Below are 26218 nucleotides of genomic sequence, written 5' to 3'. Positions count from 1 at the left end.
AATGGAGCTGGCAAGGCCATCTAAATTTGGTATTGAGAAAAGTGGACACAGAAAACATGCTGAGAGAATCAAGTTGTTGCATTTACATTAGTTGAGAAGCATTTTAGAGTCTACCTTGAAGTAATTGTCATATGCTCACTTTAACCTGGATCAAATGTGACAGGTCTCTGTTAAAAGCAAGACAGACTAAACTGAAGATGATCAAGGATCAGGAGACAAGACTAATTCATTAGGAAATAGCAGAGATCCAAACAGCAAGCCACAAAAGGTACTTCAGACAGATGGACAGGTAGTGTCAGCAAGAGCCAGCAGGTGATAACAGATAAGATCTCTGAAAGTAGAGGAAGTATGACATTAGGAAAATATGAGTTCAGAATTATATTCCACCCTTAATATTAAAGACCCAAAAATATTGGCTTACATGAGATTTATTTTCTCTTTCATGTAATTAAAAAGCTAGCAGTTTTTATGGCAGGGCTGGTATGGCAGCTCTTGGTGTCATCAAAGAACCGGTCTCCCCTATTGTCTTCATTTGTCATCCCTAGAGTGTGTGACCCTCTTCCTGAAGGCTACATAATGGTCACTGAAACTCTGTTACATCTGCTTTCATAAAGGAAGAAAAGACTAAATGGGGAAGGACACAGCAAACCCTTTAAAGGAGACTTCCAAGAAGTCCTGACTACTTCTGCTTACATGACTGCTTTTAGCACTCCTATCGGTAAAGGAGACTGTCACATGTAATTTTTCATCTTGACACACTGCTATCCCCAAATGTAAAAAAAATATGCTTGTAAGGATGATACAGAGACTAGAATATTGGGTAGGCAAGTAGCAGCATCTACAACAGTCTAATGCAGTATTCAGTGGGAGACCTTCCATTCAGGGATTCAAAAACTCAGATTCCTTCTCCTTTTACAAGCTGTTTTCAACATATGGTTTCAGTGATCACCACAAAAGGGGAAAGACAGGTAAAGAAGACACTACCTGCTTCTTAATCACATTGGCCCTGAGCCATATACCTCACTTTTGCTCACATCTACAGGTTAGGTACACCCTGGCTGGTCATACACTTCCTACAGTAAAGAAGGGTAACATTGGTATTTGGTGGATAGCTAGTCATATCTGCTACAGTAGTTGACATCAGGGAGATTCAGCAACACAAATAGGAACTCATCCACAGATACAGGTTCAAAGATCAGGATACTACTCTATGAAACAGCTAGTGGAGTGGCTTTACATCTTGGCTGCTCATTAGATTTTTTGGATGTACCAGATGTTTTAACAAGTATTAATGCCCAGCCCCAAGCCAAATATGATAGAAATGGGCATCAGCACTTTTTTTTTTAAAGTCTTCCCAAGTGATTCTAGTGTTCAGCCAGAGTTGAGAATCATGTTGTGTGAAGGATACGACTGGACTTCAGACTCAGAAGAATTGAATGTTAGACAAAGATTGAAGATAGAGACTTAACTAATCTCATAAACAAATTCAAGAAACTATGCAGCAAATCAAACTTGACAGTTAATTCTAAGATCCTGAATCTTGAGCTACTTCGACAACTTTATCCAAATATCTGAGGTAAGGCTAATATAAATAGGGGTTCTATGGTCCCAGCAGTAAAGTTTAGAGGAACCCCAGGCAGGGGGCCAATCATACCACACAAAAAAATTTAACCTTCAGCCGGGCGCGGTGGCTCACGCCTGTAATCCCAGCACTTTGGGAGGCCGAGGTGGGCGGATCACAAGGTCAAGAGATCAAGACCATCCTGGCCAACATGGTGAAACTCCGTCTCTACTAAAAAAATACAAAAATTTGCTGGGCATGGTGGCTCGTGCCTGTAGTCCCAGCTGCTCGGGAGGCTGAGGCGGAGAATTGCTTGAACTCGGGAGGCGGAGGTTGCAGTGAGCCGAGATCGCGCCACTGCACTCCAGCCTGGCGCTTGGCGACAGAGCTAAACTCTGTCTAAAAAAAAAAAAAAAAATTAACCTTCTAGAATCTTTGAAGTACATGCTGATATACCAACAAGTTCATGCACTAGTATATCCTCAGTGCTGGAACAGACCCAGACCCAGAGCCAGGGTACAGTCAATATTTTTTTAAACTTATAAACTAACAAGTATAAAGAGAGTCTATGTGCCAAATGTACGTTGCCAGTCTCCATACTTGGAATGGTGATTTTTTAAAATTGGGAGATATAAAAAATATAAGTAATGATTACTTCCATAAAATGAGAGGAGGGGCAGAGAGAGAGAGAGGAAGGAGAGACAGAGGCAAGCTTTAACACATTAAACAATAGAAATCAGACAAGTGGTTGCCTGATGCTGGGGGCTGGACTGATGGTAAAGGAGCGTGAGGAAATTTTGGATGTGATATTAATGCTCTATAGCTTAGTTGTGCTGGTGTGTGCAGTTGTCACAACTCATCAACCTATACACTTAAAATGGGTAGATCTTATTATATGTGACGTATAACCTATCTTAGTTTTCCAATGCCGCATAACAAATTACCACAAATTTAAGGGCATAAAACATGTTCATTTATTAGCTCATGGCTCTTTAAGTCTGGTTACAACATGACTGAGTTCTCTGCACAGGATCTTCCAGGCTAAAATCGAGGTGCCTGGCAAGGTGTGTTCTCATCTGAAGCTCAGGATCCTCTTCAAAGCCCACACGGTTGTGACGGAATGCAGTTCCTTGTGACTACAGAACTGAAGTCCCCATTTCTTTGCCTGATGTGACTCAGTGGATGCTCTAATCTCCTACAGCACATACTTCTTGCTGCATGGACCCCTACATCTTTAGACCCAGCAATAGAGAATGTCTCTTGTATTGAATCCCTGCGTATTCCAGGAAGAACCCATTCCCTTTTAAGCATTCATGTGATAAATCAATTACAATTACAAAATAATTTTTGCCATAAAACATGATATAATCATGAGAGTGACGTCTCACACATTTGTGGGTTTTACCTGCACTCAAAAGGAGGAGATTATAAAAGGACAAGGGTCATTGGGTTATTTTAGAATTCTGCCTACCACATCCCTCAGTCATGTTTATCATAAAAGTAGATTAACACACAGGAAATTAAGGAGAATTTAATGGTGACCTTTCGCTACTTACTCACAAGGCCATATCTCAAAGTTTATCATCATCCAGAATTGCTCAACTTTTGAAATCTCAAATTGAGACATCCTACTATCTGTCTACAGCCTCTTATCTTCCTGGTTTCCTCACTCTGTAACTTCCATTTTGCTTGATCTTTGACCTTGCAGGTCCTCTAGTCCCTTTACCTCTCTGTGGTTTTATAGCTACTATCATTCTTCTATGTTCACTTTCTTCTCCCAACCAACTTAGATCCTATGATGATGCATCATTTTGCTCTCTTGTTTCTCTCCATAATAACTCCTATTATATTGTCTTGCCATTTGTCTGTCTCCTCCACTGGACTGTAAATTCTAAGGCATATACGTACCCTGTTGTAAGATAGCATCTGGCAAATAGAAATACCTAAATAAATGTTTGCTGAAAGGAGAAATGAATGGTTGAGATACTAACTATATGTATAAAAGCAATTCAGGGTTGGCAGGAAGGGAGAAGCCCAGCGGGCTGGGGCAGCTACAAAAGACTTAATACACGTGGTAGAAATTGAACTAGGCCTTGTGGATGGAATAAAAATTGAATAACTTGGAGCTAATTGGGGTCATTCCAGGATGAGGATTATTAGTACAAGCAAAGGCTTTTACTAATTTTGAGTAAGAATGTGCATCATGTATGAGGTGAGGCTACAAGAAAACCAATTTGTTTGATTGATAGGGAATAGCGGGAATGGACAGAAAACTGGGACGCATACCCGATCAGTAACAGAAAGCTTTGAATAGGAGACATATTCCTAGTAGGAGACACTGTCATAGATGTCAGCAAAGGTGATTTTAAAGAAAGAAGTCATGCAGAAAATCTGTAAGTTTAATGATGATAATCTAAAAGCTAGAAAATAGGAAAGGAGTCAACTATTGGGAGCCAGAGAGCTCTATCATGTATCTAAGAGTGGGAGTTATTAATCTAATTCTGCTGATTACCTTTCTCAACTAGGACACTTTTCACTAGACTTTCCAACTCTCACCCTCTTGCTTTAAAAGCTTTGCCTAGCATCTGACACAAAAAGTAAATTTCATTGTTTTTTAAAAATTTTTTATTTTCCATAGGTTATTGAGAAACAGGTGATGTTTGATTACATGAGTAAGTTCTTTAGTGGTGATTTGTGAGATTTTGGTGCACCCATCACCCGAGCAGTATACACTGCACCTGATTTGTAGTCTTTTTTCCCTCTCCCCCTTCCTACCATTTCCCCCTGATTCCCCAAAGTCCACTGTGTCATTCTTATGCCTTTACATTCTCATAGCTTAGCTCCCACTTGTGAGTGAGAACATACAATGTCTGGTTCTCCATTCCTGAGTTACATCACTTAGAATAATAGTCTCCAGTCTCATCCAGGTTGCTGCAAATGCCATTAATTCATTCGTTTTTATGGCTGAGTAGTATTCTACCACATATATATACATACCACAATTTCTTTATCCACTTGCTGATTGATGAGCATTTGGGTTGGTTCCACATTTTTTGCAATTGTAGATTGTGCTGGTATGAATATGTGTGTGCAAGTATCTTAAAGTACATTTCAAAATAAATTGGAGATAATATTGGAAAGAAAAATAAAGGGCTGGCTTATTTTGGAAAATGGAAAGCTTCAGAAACATGGAAGGGAAGTTTAGATTAAAAGTGGTAGTAAACCAGGTGCATGCCTGTTTTTTAATCAACTAGGTGGCAACATAGAAGCTATGTTTTAGGAACATTTGTTAAGCGAGGAAATGTAAGATGGATTCATCATAGTAGATTTTTTTTCAGCCTAATTTTAAATTAGTGTTGGGGCCATATTAGCATTTTCTATAACCCAGGAACAGGGTGATTTCTTAAATAATATATCCATTTCTTGAAAGAAACCATAAAATTCAGCCTTTTTCTGTCTAATGATATCAAACCCAAAATATACTTTCTTTTACAGATACAAGATTTGTATTTCTTTTTACAGATACAAGAATTGTACAAGAAAATCTTTTACATCCACAATCCACAATCTTTGTGGATTTTTAAAATCAGCAGTTATGTACTAAAATGATAGGGATAGACAACACATTCATACTTATTTATTTTATTTTATTTACAAACATGGTACTATAGATTTTAAATTTAATAAATTGACCTAAAGTGCAACAAATATAGAAATTAATGTTTTCTTTAAGGCTTTTCCAACTGATTTGAGGGAAGGGATCAAACCACCAGAGAGACAAACTTTCACTGAATGATATAATCACATTGTGTGATATGGAAAAAGAGCCTTGGCAAAGACTTTAAGAGTTGTCTAATGTAACACGTGGGCCTATATTTAAGCATACAGGTTCTATTATATAATGGAAATCTGTTGACATTAGTGGATTCTATAATTGTTCATTGTGATTTTTTTTGTCCTACTTTCTAACATTAAAGTTATAATTTTCAAAAGGGCATAGATTCAGTTGAGTTCTGAATCTGAATATTGAATAAGTGGATTACAAGTGTATTTGTATTATGAGCTGATGACCAAAGTTCCCTATGTTTGGAACATATCCAAAATTTAATATTCTAATTATGGTCATTGTTATATAGTCTCAATAAAATCGTTTCTAAAACAGAGATGAATGTATCCAAGTCCACAAAACCACACAACGTCCTAGATACAAAATGCAGATAGACACACTACTTGTCAATACAAATGGAGCAACTACATGATCAGCTGGGCCAGGTGGCAGAGAGGCTGAGCTACTCCTTCAGGCATTAATTTTACTGTCATTATAGTTGACACATTTGTTTCTTTTTCATTCTACTGGGATCACATTCCAGTTGTCAGAAAAGTGTGCGTGGGAGGTGGGATTTACCAGCACTCCCTTAACTACCTCTTACTTCTGACAGCAGTGACTGATCACTGGTGAATTCCTTTTAGTTGTCAAGAAGTTCTCTCACACTATGTATGCAAGTGTGTTCATAGTTACACACACCCCTGGTAAAAAGATACATTTCTGGACTTATGACCCAGTGCTAATGCAGGTTCCACTTATTTGGCAGTGAAAAGTAAACACTATATAATATTTATTGTATATGTCAATGGATTTTCAAATCAACACTTGGATAATTGTCTAACTGTAATAGTCACGCAGCTACTTTTAATTTATACCTAGAAAACACTATACAAAAGAAGGTACTATGTTATTTCATGGAAGATATCAGGGAGCATGTGTTTCGGGTCTCTGTTCACATTACAGTAGTTGTCTGTTTTAGAAAAGTGATTCACTTTTATATTTATATCCATGAGAAATTGATTAATTGCTTCTCAGTATTTTTATTAGAAAGAAGAGTCAAACATAAGTACACTTGAGTTTTCACAATTTTTAAAATTTCAACATCATCACTAAACATTTTTAAACCTTCAGAAATATGTCTCCCTCCAAATGCATGATGATGAGCTCATTCCAAATGCTTTAGGTTAAATTATAGTAGTATTTTTATTTAGTAAATTACATGGAAGCTTGTAGATGCTATCTTAGTTTAAGAAATGAATCTTCACAAGTGATTTATGCTTTTTATATATATTCCTACATGTAATTAAATACAGACTATGTTCAAATATGAATACACTGTTAAGACTTAGGATAAGTGACATGCCTTTCCCGCTAGCATGTTATTCAAATGATATATAGCATACTTCCTTTCTGGTCAGAATGATAGATAATGACTTTGTACAAGCTAATTTAAAATCAGATCCTTAATTTTCATTCATTTAATTACAAAGCAGAATTATAAAATCCCTACCAAAATAGTTCACGTAGCAGTCTGCAATGAGGAAGCTTTTATGTGAAAGCACATTATATAAGCTTGGTCAGCCGCCAGAAGTGGTAGGATTCTGCTGAGCAAGTCATGGCATTATTAGAGGATGCTGGCATAAACAGAAATGCAGATCAGTAAATGAAATGGAGGATAGAAAGAAACCAATAAAGATGGTGTAATAAAAAATTTAAGGCCTGGCACGGTGGCTCACGTCTGTAATCCCAGCACTTTGGGAGGCGGAGGTGGGCGGATCACAGGATTCGGAGATCAAGACCATTCTGGCTAACACGGTGAAACTCCGTCTCTACTAAAAATACAAAAAAAATTAGCCGGACGTGGTGCCACGTGCCTGTAATCCCAGCCACTTGGGAGGCTGAGGCAGGAGAATTTCTTGAACCTGGGGGGCGGAAGTTGCAGTGAGCCGAGATCAGGCCACTGCAGTCCAGCCTGGGCACAGAGCCAGACTCCGTCTCAAAAAAGAAAGAAAAAACACATGTTTAATAGTTCAGTGTGAGTAAAGACCTGAGGAAAAACCTTTCATTTCAGTATAAAAGAAATGTGGTTATAATTTATTCCAACTGTGCTCTTTTAGAATAATATAGGGTCATTTACACTTGCCCATGAAAATAATTTTATTGATAAGCTGACACTAATGATAAACTAACTCTTCATGATACCAACACAATTACTGATAGAGAAAGAAACAGAGTCTTTAAAGAAGAGATGTGTCCTCTAGGACAGTGGTCTCCCCACCTTTTTGGCACCAGGGACCGGTTTCGTGGAAGACAATTTTTCCACAGATGGAGAGGGGGTTGAAACAGTTCCACTTCAGATCATCAGGCATTATTAGATTCTCATAAGGAGTGTGCAACCTAGATCCCTCGCATGCGCAGTTCACAGTGGGGTTTGCGCTCCTCTGAGACTCTAATGCTGCAGCTAAAGGAGGAGGAGCTCAGGCAGTGATGCTCACTCACCCATTCCCCATCTCCTGCTGTGCGGCCCGGTTCCTCACAGGCCACAGATCGGTCCATGGCCTGTGGGTTGGGGTCCCCTGGTCGGGGAGAATAAAACTATAGGTAACCTATATTAGGATAAACAATCCAGTTTGTTATTGTGATATTTATAATATCTACTGCAAAACTCAGGCTTTGTAATAGACAAAATTTGATAGCATGGCCATCAAATTTTCTTTTAAAAAGAGAAAATGAATGCTACTAACAATTTTCTTGTTCAATTAAAAGTAATGACATTATTTCATTATCGATTGAGATATTTATAATCAGATACATCGTAGGACACATATGTTTGTCATAGCACTTATGAGAAGATTGATGGCTGGGATCCCAAATCTTTGAATCTTCATATTCCATCATGCTGCTTGCTCCTGTACAAGGCTCGTGAGGAGTATATATTGCACAGAGGACACACTGGACAAATGCACACTGCATTCTAACTAGAGCTGTGGCCTTAAATCTCTGAATAGCCTCAAGTTAAATTGAGCTGGACCACATGTGAATGAAGATGGTTCTTTATATACCCAACCTCCACCTAGACTATGACTCAGACTAGAAGTAAGAAGAGTGACTTCTTGGCCTTTTTTCTTAGGATCATTCCACAGTCTTGACCCTTCTCTTCCTTCCATCCTCAGATCTTACCCTGATAGTGAGAAGATGGACAAACAGAAAATCTTCCCTGAGAAACCTAGAGTAGAACTTTCTTAAAACTGTCTCCTGCGCCCTAGACACTAACCTTATGTTCACTTGGTTTTACCAAAAAAAGGAGTATGAGTGGGCTGTCAACATGGAGGAGGCTCATATCACACCTCATCTGAGAGCACACCTGAAGCTTGAACTGTTACTTCTTTTTTTCTCACACCAAAACTCTAGCTCTTGAGAATTATATGCTCTTTACCCTTATTAGAGAGTTGTTTCTTCTACAAGACGGAATTGTTGAAGGAATATTTGACCTTTCTCAGGAGTTAGAAAACATGTGCCACTAATGATAATTAACACTAACAGTGAAGAATGATTAGACACCTCATGTTAGAGTTATTCTTAATTCAGGGTCACAAACTCTAACACTTCATTGACCTGGTGCATATAAAGTAGCAGGAACTGAATGGGTTTTTTTTTGTTCTATATCCACTTCCATTACCTAGCTGTTTATTGTATAATAAGCAATTTGTTTTCTCTATATAGGAATATACACATTATGGTACGTATTTGGAAAAAAAGCAATTGCTAATTGGCCCAGCTTTTTATTTTTTATTTTATTTATTTATTTATTTATTTTTGAAATGGAGTCTTACTCTGTCACGCAGGCTAGAGTGCAGTGGCACGATCTCAGCTCACTGCAACCTCTGCCTCCCAGGTTCAAGCAATTCTCCCTGCCTCAACCTCCCAAGTAGCTGGGATTACAGGTGCCCACCACCATGCCTGGCTAATTTTTGTATTTCTTTTTAGTAGAGAGGGGGTTTCACCATGTTGGCCAAGCTGGTCTCAAACTCCTGATCTCAGGTGATCAGACTGCCTCAGCCTCCCAAAGTGCTGGGATTACAGCATGAGCCAACATGCCCAGCCAGCTTTTAAAAATTTTTTGTAGAGACAAAGATCTTGCTATGTTGCCCAGCCTGCGCTCAAACTCTTGGTCTCAAGCAGTCCTCCACCTTGACCTCTCAAAGTGCTGAGATTACAGGAATGAGATTACAGCTGCCGTGTCCAGCCTGGTCTAGCTTTTGAAGAACCAGTTCTGCAGCCAGTCTCTACTATGCAGTTATTTATTTGTTTACTATTAATATCAACACACATTTACTGAGCATTGACCAGATACTATGTGTATGGCTTCAAAATTGGCTTCTGTCTTCTAAAACAATCTAGTATTCAAGATAAACACATTATATAAATGACTTATAAATAATAAAGACTATATTATTATAAGAGATATAGAAAGGATACAAAATACATGTTAGAAAGAAGAGCTATTTTTCTGAGAGAAGGAATTTTTACATGGAAGAGAGAGGATTCAGAGAGGCTTAAAATACATATAGGATTTCTCAACAGCTGAATTTCACAAACATAGTCTAAATCAGTAATTGTTAATGTGTGGTTGAAGGACAAGCAACATCAGCATTACCTGGGAATTTGTTAGAACTGCAGCTTATTAGGCCTCACCCAAGATTTAATGAATCATAAACTCTGGGGATGAGCCTGGTAATCTGTGATTTATCAAACTTCCCCATGATTCTGATGCATGCTGGAGTTTGAAGACACCAATAAGCATATATTTATTGATTGGCTTACATGCAAGGAACTGAATAGACATTTCAGGAATAGAAATAATTATAGACACAGTTCTTATTATTCAAAACATTTCACTAACATTAGGATAGTAATCTTACCAGGTATACGATAAAAGAAACCTAACAACACAAAGTCATTGTTAGGGCCCACAGGACTTGACTGAAGTGCCAAAGTCCGACATGACATGGCAGCAGGCAGCGATTACAGAGATCTCCTACCTAAGGGGAGAGCTCCAGAGGAGTCAAAGGGGGATTTTACTAATTTATACGTCTTCCCTTTGGCAACATGGGTATTATCATTCCTTTGGTCCAGATGGCAATCAGTTTTGAGAAATCAGAAAAGATACTAGATCAGGGAGCCAGAAGCAAGGAAAAACAGAGCTAAGGAATCAGAATAAAACCAGTTCAGAAGCCAGGATCTGGGGAACAGTAAAACAAACACAAACGGCCACTTTATTTTTTCTGCTGTGAGTTTGTTGAGCTTCCCGGATGCATGCATTTGTAGTTTTTATCAAATTTCAAAAGTGTTTGGCCATTATTTTCTCAAATATATCTTCTTCCATCTTCAGTCTTTTAGGACTCCACTTACAAGTATGTTAGACTGCTTGATGTGGTGATTACTTGATATAGTCACTGAGGCAACTTTTGCTTTTGTAAAGGATTTTTTCCACTCTATGTTTCAATTTGCATAGTTGTTTTGCTCTGTCTTCGAGTTTATTGATCTTTTCTTCTGCCATGTCTATGCTGTTAATCCTATCCAGTGTAATTTTCATTTCAGATATTGTATATTTAATCACTACAAGTTCCATTAAGTCTCTTTTGCAGCTACCATTTCTCTTCACATTATGCTCATAGTTTTTTTAAACCTCCTCACAGGTATGGAATATATATTCCATAGCTGTTTTAATGTCCTCATTAATTTTTTTTTTTTTTTGGGACGGAGTTTCGCTCTTGTTACCCAGGCTGGAGTGCAATGGCACGATCTCAGCTCACCACAACCTCCGCCTCCTGGGTTCAGGCAATTCTCCTGCCTCAGCTTCCTGAGTAGCTGGGATTACAGGCACACGCCACCATGCCCAGCAAATGTTTTGTATTTTTAGTAGAGATGGGGTTTCACCGTGTTGACCAGGATGGTCTCGATCTCTTGACCTCGTGATCCACCCACCTCGGCCTCCCAAAGTGCTGGGATTACAGGCTTGAGCCACCGCGCCCGGCCTGTCCTCGTTAATTTAATAAGAATGAGAATAACTCCAATAAGAAGTGTCCAATTATTTTTCATTTTTATTCCTAATTATTTAATGTTCTAATAATACAATGTTTACACATTCCATCATCTCTCCTTTCAGGGTCTGTTTTCTTCTGCTTATGAGTCACATTTTTCTGCTGCTTCTTGTGTCAGGTAATTATTTTACTGGATAGTGGACATTGTGAATGTTATGATGTAGAAGGCTGAATTTTATAGTATTACTTTAAAGAACATAGGGCTTTATTCTGGGAGGCAGTTAAGGAAGATGAACATCATCTTCGCTTTTGAGGCTTGTTTTTAAGCATTTTTCCCCCTTTATTTTATTGCATTTTAGGTTTTGGGGTACATGTGAAGAACATGCAAGATTGTTGCATATGTACACACGTGGCAGTGTGATTTGCTGCCTTCCTCCCCATCACCTACATCTGGCATCTCTCCCCTTGCTATCTCTCCCCAGCTCCCCACCCAACACCGTCCCTCCCCTGTTTCCCCCCATAGGCCCAGTACTAAAGTATGATCTTCCGAGATGTCTGCTGAATGCCCTGGATACTCAACAATGTCTCTCTCTTCTGGTCAGTAGGAACCAAAATGATTCCCAGCCCTGTGTGAACTCTTGAAACTATTTGGCATACAGCTTCCTGGTAATTGTCCTTTTCCTAAGAGTTGTTCTCTGGCCAACCTGACGGAGTTTCACTCAACATATGCACAGATTGGTTTCAGCCAAAGATTTGAGACTCCCGTGTAGACTTCCGGAGCCATTTCCCTACGTAGCTTCCTCCTATCCAGTATTCTGGCTCACAAATTCTAGTTGCACTGGCCTCCTGCAATGCTGATCTCTATCTCCTCATTTTAGTGAGATTCTCTCTCCCAGTGCCACTGTCAAGAAAGTGTTTCTACCAGAAAGTTAAAGTAGTTGTAGGTCTCCCCTCATTCACTTTCCTCCTCTCAGGTATGCCTGTACAGACTATGGTCCAATGTCTGAAAAGTGTTGTTTCATTTATTTTGTGCATCTTTCTAGTTGTTTATGACGGGAAGGCAAGTCCCATAGTAGATATTCTACATGGGTGGAAACCGAAGTCCCCAAAATGCCCACTGCAAAAACATATAAGAAAAATATAGACACAGACATATGGGCCTTAAGGATGGGCAGCTGAGTGTACTGATACATATTTGGTAAACGTGTTTTGGAGTAGATAGTTGTTTCCCACTGAACCCTGGTTGGTTTTAAAGATGTCGTGGCTCCAAGTGACAGAGCATTCTATATGCACTGACATTAATAATTAATTGCTATAGACATTAAGTGCTTCTGAAGGAATTCCTAATTTATTCTCCTTATCAACAAGTCAGATAAAATGCAATATTTACATTATCTTGTAGATTCATCTGTTCTTTATAAGAGGAAATTTTTATTATAAAAGTAATGTATGCTTATTATAAAAAATATCAAACAATACAGAAATATATAAAACAGAGTAGAATTAAATTACTCCAGTCTATCTCATTCACTGTTAGCAGTTTGGTGTATATATTTATATCCCTCTAGCTACCTATACATCTATTTCTTGTCTATCACAAACAAATGGATTTCTCTAACATTTACTGTCCAGTCCCACTGAAGAAACAGTAATAAGACTTTCCCTACTATATCACGATCATCCTCTGTTTTGGGGTCTTACCAGAGTCTTGGGCTATTGCCAAGGAAAAATATTCACAAGGAGTAGTTTAGATGGAACCCAGAAATCCTCAGTGCCTACTTTTGCTGGATGAGGAGCAGGAAGGACCACTAGCAGATCTTAAAGCAAAATTTTATCTCATAGATAAAAAATGACATAGTCATGGTCCTTAGCATAGCCATTTACTCTCTTAACAAATAATGAATTTTTGCTAGTATCAATTCAGCTTTCATTTGGTGCCCTCACAGTGGTCACCAATAGAGTACTTGGTGTCCCTTAATACTGCTTCCCCCCGTCATCCATATTCCTCTATGTCTGGCCTTTCTGTGTCTAGCTTATGACCACCTCAAGGACTTGTCTTTTGCTCCTTTCCCCAGCCACACACCTATACTTCCTCCTGCCCAAGTGACTCTAATCATCATTTCTCAGTACCAGGGGTAGAATAATTAGGCAGGGTTTTTTCTCCTTTTACTTTCCTTAAGCTTTATAGTGTCATGAACTCTATGTTCTGCTTTCCAGAGGGCCTTCCATTTTGTTTTTCTATAGATTTGTCGATAGAAAATGTAATAAAACAAAAACAAAATGTAATAAAACAAAGACTGTATATTAACTCTTTTCCTTTGAATTCTTGCAATAATGATGCCAATTTATCTCCAAGCCATGCAAGTGGCTTTGACTGACTAGGGAAAGTTTCAGGAAGTTCAGGAATTGAAAGAAAAGATGAAAAAGCACAATGATGAAGTTCAAGGTTATATTCTGAATCCTTATAAGCTACTACATATGGAAATGCTTCAGATTATTATGATATTATTACACCATATAAATTACCATAATATAGTTGACCAGTCTCTTACTGATGCACACAATGAAAGAAAACTACATTTTATGTGCTCAAACTTTTCTGTTTATGAGGGAAAAATTCCTGAAAGTGGAAATCCTGGACCAAAGGGTATGTAAGAATAATTTAAAAGATAGTATCAGATTGCCTTCTAGAAACATTGTACCAATCTACACTTTTATAAATAGCGTGTGAGATTATTAGCACTTGATATTAACATTTATATCAATATTTGATAATCAAAGAGTACAAAATACCTGATTTTTTAAAAATATATTTTTGTGATGAACAAGTTGAAGAAATTTTTGTATTTGTAGGAGTTACGTATACTTCTTCCACGAATTATCTGTTCATATCCTCTGTGCATATCTGATTTGGTTGTTATTCTTTTACTTGTTGGCATGTAGCAGCTCTGCATGCGTACCAATATTAACCCTCTAGATGTCATACATTGCCTATACAGTTGACTCTTGAGTAACATGGATTTGAACTCGGTCCAATTTTATGCAGATTTTCTTCTGCCTCTGCCACTTCTGAGACAGTAAGACCAAGCTTTTCTCTTCCTACCCATCCTCAGCCTACCCAAGATGAAGATGATGAGGATGAAGACCTTGATGATGATCCACTTCCACTTAATGAATAGGACATATATTTTCTCTTCCTTATGATTTTCTTAGTAACATTTTCTTTTCTCTAGCTTACTTTATTGTAAGAGTACAGTATATAATGCATATTATATATAAAACATGTGTTAATCAACTGTTTATGTTATCAGTATGGCTTCTGGTCAACAATAGACTATTAGTAGTTAAGTTTTGGGGGCATCAAAGTTATATATGGATTTTTGGTTGTGCGGGGTGTCAGTTCCCCTAACTCCCATGTTGTTCAAAGGTCAAATGCATATTGTGAACATTTTTTCTAGTTTGACATTGTATTTTAACATTATTTACAAAGTCTTTTTGCAAAGCAAAGATCAATTGATTCAACAAACATTTATATTGAGAAGCTACTATGTGCCAGCCAGTAGTCTGAGTTGTAGGGACATCGTGGTGAGCAAGACAGACAAGGTGCCTGCACTCAGAGAGCTTGCATTCTAATGGAGAAGTAGAAAAATAAACAAGCAATCAAAAGATGTACAGACTGTAGTTGTATGATAATAAAAAATAAAAAATGGCAAAGAGTAAATGAGAGCGAATGACCAGTTAAGGTCTTACTGAAGACATGACATGTGAGGTTAGACCTGGAAGATGAAAGTGAGACAAGAAATAAAAGCACATAGGCAGTGGAGGAGGCTGCTGGATTAAGGGACCGTTATGGTGAGGAAACAGTAATCCAAATGACCAAAGGCAGGAAAAAGTTTGATATGTTTAAGGACAAAATGAAAAGCATGGATCCTAGAACTCAGTGAGGAGCAGACAAAATGATACAAATGAGGCTAAAGGAAGGGTAGGTGCCAGATAAGGCATGCTCTTATTTTATTCTAAGAGCAAGAGAGCCACTGAAGAGTGTTAGGTATGGAGTGATATGGCTTGATTTATGTTCTTAAAGCTCACTTTTTGAGCCATACAGAGAATAGATTAGAAAGGAGAAAGAGAAAGAGTGCAAACAGAAAGAAGAGGTAGGCAACTATTTCAAGATCCTAGGCAAGATATTACAGTGGCTTAGGTAACGGTGGTAGCCATGAAGAGAAAATAAAGTGGGAAGGGCAGTTTTTAGGCAGTCCAATCTGCGGCTATTCTATCCTTTCCTGCCACACAGAATATAACTTCATTTTCATCTATTCTCTTATCATTTCTAGTGTCAAGGAATGTCTCTTCTGTAAGACAAAATTCTCAGGAAACAGCAAAAATCATCTATTCATTAAGGATTTCTTGAAGCTTTTAACTTCGCAGTCACTTACCTGTGCCACCAGAGTAATGTGTGCAAACTTCTATGAAAGGATTTCACACATTACGTTTTACATATGTTCACTTGTCTATTAGTCCATAGCCTTCATGAGGCAAGTATGTCTTATTCATCTACAAAACACGGTGCCTGACTCAGTATATGTCATGTAGTAAGTACTTAATTATTAATTATTCTTGAATTGAAGGAATGAGTATTAAACTTTACCTAAGGCATCTATGGAGATACTAATTTATCTTCATCTATTGATGTTATATATAAATAGCTTGTCTGGGAAATTGCTCTGTATTCCTGAAATAAGCCTTATATAGCTATGATAGACTATTTCCAGTAATATCAAATTTAATCTACTTATAATTTTCATCTATATTTATAAGTGAATTTGGTGTATCTTGTTAACATTTTGTCATCAAGGTTATGCTGACTATAAAATATATTGAGTAGGTATACAAACGGGGTTCTTAATTTCAAGCAGCAGAAAATGATTGTGATTAATATAAACAAACATGGAGTTTATTGGAAGAATGATAGCTATTTAATAGAATTCATGTGAAAATCAAAGACCTGTGATCAGTATGAATGGAAGAACCACAGGAGGATAGGGCTCAGCACTACAGCCTACCTCATGCCATTGAAACAGTCTGTTGAGTACACTACTGGAATTGCTACCATTAGATACTGGATACTGCAGTCAACATCCACTGTGAGGAAGTCTTCACCGTTCCTGCTTCTTTGTTTTAGATTCCAAGCTCCCGATCAGAGAATCTGATAGGTTTAGCCTACGTCATTTACCTAGGCTTGGAGGCAGAGATAATGAGTAACTGGCCTTCTCAGTTCCTGTAGTGGAAGCCAAGCCCTGCCTTCTCTCCATACTCATACTATGAGGAAATCCTCAAACATAAACAAGAGGTTCGGATGCTGGAAAGTCACAAAATATACTCACGAAACTCTCCCAAAAAGGGCAAACAAAAACTGAAGTCCATTCCAGGTGATTGTAGTCATTTGAATGATCTTGACTAGACTACATTGTGTGGGAATTTGCCTGCGAACTTGCAAAGAGAGAATTTCCCGGGAGAAATTCTTCTGTACTTATGATTTAGTTTAGCCTACGGTTATAGTTCTTCTCAAGTTGTCTATAATTTTTTCTTAAAAATTATTTTCTAAATGTACTAAAATAAAATAGAAGCACACAATATGAAATGCCAACCATTTACAAAGACAAAGTAAAAAAGTGAGTTTCTCTTAGACTTTCCCTGACTTTTAGCAATATGTGCTTACATAGAGAATATGTGTATATATCCACAAAATATATTTTGTATTTACAAAAATAGCATTACCTGAGGCTAGAGAATGGAAGACGAAAAAATAGCATTACATTAAGCATATTACTCTGATTTTTCCGCTAATTAGATAGCAAAGTCATCTTTCTATGTTATTATAGAGACACCACATATTAAGGGCTTTATTATAGTCTATTGTATGGATTATAATATACTTAGCCAATAGTGTCCTGATGGACACTTAGATTTCCAATTTCTTGACATTACATACTATAATGCAATGAATATTCCTGTGCTCATATTTCCATGTTCTTAATCTACTTGGTAGTTAGAGGCTTTAATGGTATGTTAAGCTTGTAATTCTGTTTCTGTCCATTTCTTTTTTATTTTTAACACCGTTAACATATGCTGAATGAATTTTGATGTTACCTTTTAGTGTATAAACTGCATAACTGAAATATTTTCATTTTTTAAATCAGTATAAACTTATTTTTTTCATTAAATTTTTTTCTTAAATTTTACTTTGTCTGACACCAGTATTGACATGAGTTTTTTTGTATGTGATCATCATACGTATGTTCCGTCACCCATTTATTTATGCCATTTCTAGATGGTTCAGCTTTAAGTGCATATCCAACACATCCTAGGATGGGCCATCCCCTTGATTCAGCATCAGATTTCTCCTCCTCCATCTCTTGTTTCCCTCTGCATTGAAAGAAAGAAAGGATTAGGTGAGTATAACAGCACCCTTCTCAAAAGAAATCTGTAAGGAGTAGACTTGCCACTTCTCAATATTTAAATATGCCAAAATAAAAGACTTTCAAAATCAGTTGGCCAAAAAATTGGAATAAATAACAGTAACATAGATTGAATCTAATCAGGCTTGGTGCTTTAGTAACTCCTTTCCTACCCACAGGTGAGTTCACAGATGCCTCACAAAAGGCTACTGGCTCTATATTGCAACACATAAAAGTAATATTTCCTGGAATTCTTCTCCTAATCATGTCTCAGAATGGCTCTTCCATCTTGGCAGCCTTCTGATTGCAGTCATATTGCTTGACTCCTGCTTTTTACCTCTGTTTCCTGCTCTTTTGACAAGGCTCTTTATATGACTTCTTTGGTTGTTCAAACCAGCTTTGCTACCATGGCTCCATGCTTTGCAGGCCATAGGCTAGACCTACACTTGCCCCATGCCAAGCTACAGCTTAAAGGAGGCTCCTTGGATCTATGATCTTCAGCATAAAGATTATCCATGGTAGCAAAAATCTGAAGTTTATGTATGTATGCAAGAGATTTGGAAAAGGAAATAACTATTCATTTTGCCTGCTTTCTGATTCAGGCAGGACTAATACTGACTATGTCACTAGACTAGAATACAAAAATGGCCTCTCTACGAACTTGGGACTAGAATATAAGAAGTTCCATATTCAGCCATTACTCAGTATTATTCCTAAACTTCTCCATCACCGGGATGCTATTTTATAATTTGTGAGCATTTTTGGCTCCTTTGATAGTAGAAAGTGCCTGTGTCATATCCCCTTTCCTATTATGTGGCTTGGTAGTGTTTTACATGCTATATTAAAAATAACACTCAATAATTGTGTAAAATAAAGGAGAAAATAATAAAACAAATTGTGGGAAAAGAGGAAGAGAACTGACAGTAGGGGTAAAGATGACTTCAGAAATTGTGTTTACATAAAATTGGGATGTGGTAAATTGAATGAAGACTTGTCTAGGTTGGTTGGGTTTGGTAGTAATAGAAAAACATAATTATACATATCAGCAATATGCTTGTAACGTTAGTTACTTTAGACTCTACCAATGAAGTGGCATGAATGGTGGGCTGAGAGAGTCACAATAATAGTAAAATCTAATCGATCTCTCAGCCTCCAATAGCTGAGTCTCTGGAATCCAATCCTCCTTCCAATCCCTCTCTACTGCTTCAAGAAGGTGGGACAGGTTCAAAGAGGAACTCACATGGTTTATGAATGGCTAGTGATCATTTTCCTCTTCCTATGGCCTTTGTCATCTCTGCCTTTCCTTCTCCAGACCTGTTCCCTAATGGCAATTGCTGCTTCCATAATACCTCTGCATGCCAGCCACAATGTTGTAGCCTTGGTTGCCTTTCCATTCCATTTCAGTACTCATTTCTGCTCTTATTTGTATATCAATGTATTTCTAAGCCACTAATAGTACTTCCTTGTGCTTTCAAGTTATTAGGATCACTTTAATGTTAAAGCTCTTTCATTTGAGCTATTATCTATCAAAGCCCTGAACCAACATCCTGACCCACAGCCTCCAGCACAGCACAGATCCATACGTGCTCTACTAAAACACCCCTTACCCCTCTAAATCAGATCACATTTTTCTGATCAAACTAGTTTACTTCACCACTCTGTCACCTCATAGTTAGTTTCTTTCCATCTATTCAACCGAATTCTTGTTCAAAGGAGAGCTGTTATTCTTCCAAAACTTGGGGAGATGTCTTAGTGCTGTGGGCAGATATCAATTTCAATTTTTCCAGTTATTATAGCTTACATCAGAGTCCTGAGGCCCCCATGTAAATAAACCCCTGACGTGTTTTCCCTGCTGGGCATCTAGATATGCCTGGACATGTTTGAATCCACAGTGGGTACTATCACAACTTAGCCTCTCACTCTAGGACTCCTGCTATACTTGAATAGCTTTTATAATTAAAAAATAACAAACAAACCTGTGAGAACAAAATGAAAGCAAGCATGTGAAAGTGCTTTGCAAATGCAGTGTATTATAATAAGTTCAATATTGTTTATTTGTTTAGTAGAAATTCATGTCCATGAGGGAACTGAAGGCATCAAATTGGGAAGATTAAAAAATAAAAAGGCTGGAATGATTAACTGAGGGAAAAATCAAGTTGATAAACACATGGAAAGTAATTCAAAATCTATGTGCAAAATAGAGTTTCTGTGGGCCTATCTGAATGCAAGACACATTTGTCAAACGAACAGATGCAAAAATTGGAAGATGGTTCTGGAGTACTTAAAAGGTTGTAATACTTGGCCTATATACTTTAGGCAACAGAAACCTAAGTGAAGATGTACAATGTGGAGTATTACAAAGCTTGACTCCAGAGGTCGACTGCTTGGTTTGCAATCTCAATCCTACCACTGAGCTCTAGATGAATTTTGACAAATTACTTAATCTTAGTTTCTCATCTGTAATAAATTGCAGATATATGTATCATCTCCCCCAAGTTTTTTTTTTTTTCTTTCTTTTCTTCTTTTTCTTTTTTGCAAGTACAGTGGTCCTTCAGTATCCATGGGGGATTGGTTCCAGGTTCTCGCTCACATGCCAAAATCCATACATGCTAAAGTCCATTATATAAAATGGTGTAGTACTTGTATCTAATCTGTCTATATACATCCTCCTATGTACTTTATCTCTAGATTACTTATAATACCTAATGCACTGTAGATGCTATGTAAATAGCTATTTACTGTATTGTTTAACAAATAATGTCTGTACAGGTTCACTACAGACACAATCATCCTTTTTTCCCAATATTTTCCACCTGTGGTTGGTTGGATCCAACCATAGATGCAGAACTCATGGATACAGAATGCCAACTGTGTTATATGAGTTAATATACATAAAACACTATCAGGTAAGGCACATAGCAAATGCTTAATATAAATACATTTTACTACTCATCTTCTTATGTCACTGTATTTCATAAAAGCAAATTGAAGAGGACTATAGTTTACCTAAATTTTCAATAAAGCAGAAATTTAAGGACTTGTATTTTTCAGTTAAATAGTTTGGTGAATGTTACCTGTAATTGAATTGAAAATTACTTTTTTTCAGCGCCAGGCAAGGAGGCTCACGCCTGTAATCCCAGCACTTTGGGAGGCCGAGGCAGGTAGATCACCAGGTCAGGAGTTCGGAACCAGCCTGACCAAGATGATGAACCCCCGTCTCTCCTAAAAATACAAAAATTAGGTGGTTCCAGTGGCGTGCACCTGTAATCCCAGCTACTCGGGAGTCTGAGGCAGGATAATTGCTTGAACCCAGAAGGAGGAGGTTGTAGTGAGTGGAGATTGCACCACTGCACTCTAGCCTGGGTGACAGAGCAAGACTTCATCTCAAAAATAAAAAAGAAAATTACTTTTTTTCTTTAGGTTAAGCAGTCCAGAATATTCAAGTTGCTTAAACAATGCACATTATGCACAACTAGGTCATTCATCCTTTTGCTCACAATATGGGCAAAGGGACACACTATCACAAAACAAGATCAAGAAATAACAGTTGATATTAAAATGATTAAAAATCTCGTTTACCCAAAACGACTGCTATAAATGGAGATTACGCTCACAATTGCTATAGAAAACAATTAATATTCATGTGCAGATACAGTTTTATTTACAAATACCAGATAGTTTACAGTGTACTTCGTTTTAAACTACTGTCATAAATGAAAATCACTTTTGTTACTACTATAGAGAACTGCATTAATAATCATGTGTAGTTATAGTTGAAGTTCTGAATATTAGTGAGTGTATCGAGTAATTTGTCCTAAAGTACGTCCTTATAAAAGGAAATTACTTTCACAACCATTTGGGAGCTTAATTACTAATCAAACATAGATACAGTTTTAGTTTCCAATATTACAGTTTATTGTGCAATACTTGAAAATAATTGTACTCTAAAAACATTTATTTTTGACAATTTTTGAAAACCAAATGTTTATCATAAGCCACAAAATGTTTGCACCATAACAATCCTTTCAAAATGCTGTTTCCTACAACATGAATTTGCAACAATAATTTTTTTTAAATGATCAGATACCAGCAATGCTTATATTCTCTCCCAGAAAGGCATGGGGGTGAGTCAATAACATTTCAAGTGGTCTAAAACAGGGCTGTCTGCCAGATACTCATAAGCAGCCCGTTGGCCATATTTAGCAGAGGAGCCTGCAGTTGATTAGCTGTACTCTGATGATAAATATCGTATCGTTGCCACCAAGGAAAATCACTGCAATATAGAGAACTTGTAAGACTATACTGTAATTCATGTTAACCAAGCTAGAATATGCACATGTGAAAACCCTTAATATAAAGATCTGGTTTAGTGACATATATCCTCATGGAATTTTGTTAATAGCTGATCCTCACTGCAGTTAACTCAGCCATTTTGAGGCTGATTATCCAGTTTCTGGGTTATCCATGTCCTGCATTTTCTCCTACCACTTCCTTTGGCTGACATCCCTTTGACCATTTCACTGTTCATTAGCACCTGCAAAGGATAACTGAAAGCAGATGAACTCAAACCACTCAATTATGCTTCTCATTAGCAGCTCTACGGAAGGGTTCTGTCCATGAGGTGGTTGCAACTATTAGGTAAAATTAGGTTTCTGGATTTTCAGAGGGTTTCAATTATCCACCTTGTTTCTGTCTCTCATGACCTTGCATAATCTAGAGTTGGCCACATATACATTATTTGCCTTACCATATGGAGAAAAGAGTGGGTCTTTAACAGGAAGATTAAAGATACTGGCTCTCTGTTCTGCTGTTTCTGTTGAGAATTTTCTCCCTAGTTCCTCTTTTGCATAGCTAACTAAAAAGCACACCAGGCTCTGAGAATCCACATCAATTATTTGTTTAATTATTATTGTAGTTGATAAAACCCTGAAAGCAATCTTATGGACATGTGGATCTTTAGCCACGTTTCTCATATTTGAAGAGTTTTACATGAGACTTTAAAATACTCAGTTTGACAACTCATTACTTATACAAATCTCAGTAAGAAATATTGTTGTCAGGAAGTGCCAGTAATAATGCTGTTGGAGGTTTATTCTGTGATGCATGAACAAGGGTGAGTCTCCAGGGAAAATAGGACTTGTACATCTTTCTAAATCATGAAATCCTTTAGTCTATTGTAATATGTGTTATTCCATGCATTCAAAGATTTGTATTATTACATCAGTATTACACATTTTAGAAAATAGGGATAATCATAATCCCACCAGTGATAACCAGTTTCCATTTGTGATATATGCTTGCAGAACTTTTCTGTGCATAAATAGATTAACCCATCACCGTCCAAGAGGGGTCACATGTAATGCTGGTTGTTTTTGTTTGTTTCCTTTTTTGTTTGTTTGAGACAGGGCCTCATTGTCACCCAAGCTGAAGTGCAGTGGCACGATCATATAGGCACTGCAGCCTCTAACTCCTGGGCTGAGGCGGGAGGCTGAAACTCCCACCTCAGCATCCCAAGTAGCTGGGACTAAAGGCATGCACCACCACCACCTCTGGCTATATACATATGTACATATATATATAATGTGTATACATATATATACATATATACGTATGTATGTATGTATATATGGTGGCTAGTGAATTTACCTCACTGTCCTCTGAGCCAGCAGTGGAAATTATGGCTTGCATCTTAAGAATTAGTTGGCAGGACGGGTGCAGTGGTTCATGCCTGTAATCCCAGCACTTTGGGAGGCCAAAGCAGGTGGATCACCTGAGGTTAGGAGTTCGAGACCAGCCTGACAAACATGGCAAAACCCCGTCTCTACTAAAAATACGGTAATCCCAGCTACTAGAGAGGCTGAGACGGAGAATGGTTTGAACCCAGGACATGGAGGTTGCAGTGAGCTGGGATCGCGCCATTGCACTCCAGCCTGGGCTACTACAGGAAAACTCTGTCTCCAGGGGGGTAAAAAAAAAAAAAAAGAATTAGTTGGTGATCTTCTACCACAACAACTTCTCCCCTATTATTTGGTCTTCTGTCTCATTTATGCCTCAGTCCTGCCAGTGGCAGTGACACTCACATGCATTCTGTAACCCCAAAAGTTTGATCGAAACTGCCATAGTCAGAAATGAATTATTGACCTGCAAGGAATTAGACATGGGGAGTCAACTGGTTATTTTCTTAGAAATATGTCCGATTCTAGTCAGAATCAGTGTTATTTGGCTTTAAATCCATCCATCGCTGATCCTGAAGATGTCCAAATATGTAAGATGATTCCGGGCTCCCTTGATTTCTCAATTCTGAGACTTTGGCTTACTGTGGAACAATGCTTTAGGTTATCCCTAGGGGTTTCAAGCAAAATAGAATTTCTTTATCTGCTGAGCAGCCTGACTGTTCAGATAAGAGGAATTTAATTGACTTACCTATTTAGGAGATTCTGCTTTGAGATGAGCTATGGAAAAAATATAGCTCCAATAGGAACCTCTCACTTTTCTCTCCTCAAAACCCTGTTTTTCTCCTAGTCCAGCCATGCTCATAAAGGTTTTAAGCGGATTAATTAGTGCTTAAAAAGTACCTTTATAGATGACAAGTAGCTAAGTACAAAGATAATCTTTTAAACTCTAGATGTTTGCCTTTTTTATTCATATTACAGTTCTAATTTCATGCTTTTTCCATAATGTCACCAGATTGTAGGTGAGCTCCCAAAATAGACAGTTACTAGGACTAAAACTGTTGTCTGACCCAATATGCAAAATAGTGCTGGGAAAAGAATGCTGAAATTGACATGATTGTAGCAATGGTCTATTCTTTTAAAATGATTCTTGTTTATTCGATGTCATAACAGTTTTGCAGGGATTTGGAAATAAGAGCACTTGTATTTGGTGTAGAGCAGAAAAGCTATTTATGTAACAGTCATCACAGATTAGCTACAGTGCCATAAGAAAGTTTGTTTCAAAACTCAGCCTTGGAAATTGAGTTTAGCAATAGGTTAGATTAATTTTCATAAAAATCTTGGTATTGTAAGCCCTCATTCTCCTTCCTTAAACTTTTCATTACATTTTTCACAAATAAAGCTTGGTAGATTTTTTTCAAAGCATTTCTCTTCCAAGACTGATTAAAAAATATTCATTTGGATTTATAACCAAGTGACTATGTGAGAAACAAATCAAAATATTAAACCTACAGACAATGCAGAAATACCATTGTGTTGTAATGATTTTCTATTCTATTTCACCTTTCCCAAGTATCTTGCAAAAAAAAAAAAAATGAAAAAGAAAGAAAGAAAGAAAGAGAAAACTATAATAATATGAGCTGAAGCTACCGAGTTCTGAAATAGGCAGGTTACTGAAAGGTGACTGAGAGAGGATGTGGGTGTATCATCGTTTCTAACTTCGAACAAGTTTCAACTTTTGTAGCTACTCTATAATTAGCACATAGACTCTATAATAAAGGAAGATTTGTTAGTTTGCTGCATCTACCTGAACAGAATGAGGATCTACTATTGTCCATAATATAAATAATGATTACTTAATACTCTTTTCAGCTAGCTCTATGCTTTGCAATATTAAGGATGCCAAAAATGTAACTGCTCTGTCCTATGAATTTATTAATTTTTCACACATTTTTCTTTGGAGATAATACCTTATTGGGTTTTGTCCTTTTAGTAATTCTGTTAGTATAGTCTCTGAAAAATTAAGTGAAGAAAATATATCATATAAGCAAATGAAAAAAATATATAATTACATATATTATTCTGATGTAGCTTTCTGAGCTATTGCTACATAAAAAATGAGTTGAACATTTATTCTGTAAAGTGTCTTATGAATATATATCTTCAGTAATAAATATGTCAGATGCATTTAGTCAGTTAAAGGAATGAGTGAATATATGGGAAGGGCTGGAATACTTGGCAAACTATTTTTAAGGAAAAATAGTCAATAATTAACTATGATATTCAGTAGGTAAACTAAATGGCTACACTCTAGGGGAAAAAAAGTAATTACCTCTATAAAAACAGTAGAATCCTCACATTCTTTGGTGATTATATATTAAATTCAGTATCTAAAGGTGAGCATGTGCCAATTTAGCTGTGGCTTATGAAGTATGTAAGAGGTGGAAAGCTAATAGTAAAAATAAATGACCAAATTTCAGTGTGTATAAAAGGCTAACAGGGGCCGGGCGCGGTGGCTCAAGCCTGTAATCCCAGCACTTCGGGAGGCCGAGGCGGGTGGATCACGAGGTCAAGAGATCGAGACCATCCTGGTCAACACGGTGAAACCCCGTCTCTACTAAAAAATACAAAAACATTAGCTGGGCATGGTGGTGCGT

The 26218-nt window shown here is 37.4% G+C and overlaps 1 pseudogene; it reads left to right on the top strand.

Moving 5' to 3' along the window:
- Positions 1-24078: 24078 nt before the first annotated feature.
- LOC108317850 overlaps positions 24079-26218 on the top strand; it is a 7126-nt pseudogene continuing 4986 nt past the window's right edge.

Source organism: Cebus imitator, unplaced genomic scaffold (assembly GCF_001604975.1).
Source record: "Cebus imitator isolate Cc_AM_T3 unplaced genomic scaffold, Cebus_imitator-1.0 Scaffold210, whole genome shotgun sequence".
NCBI lineage: Eukaryota > Metazoa > Chordata > Mammalia > Primates > Cebidae > Cebus > Cebus imitator.
Note: the sequence above shows the minus strand (reverse complement) of the source record. Positions and strands in the feature narration are given on the sequence as shown.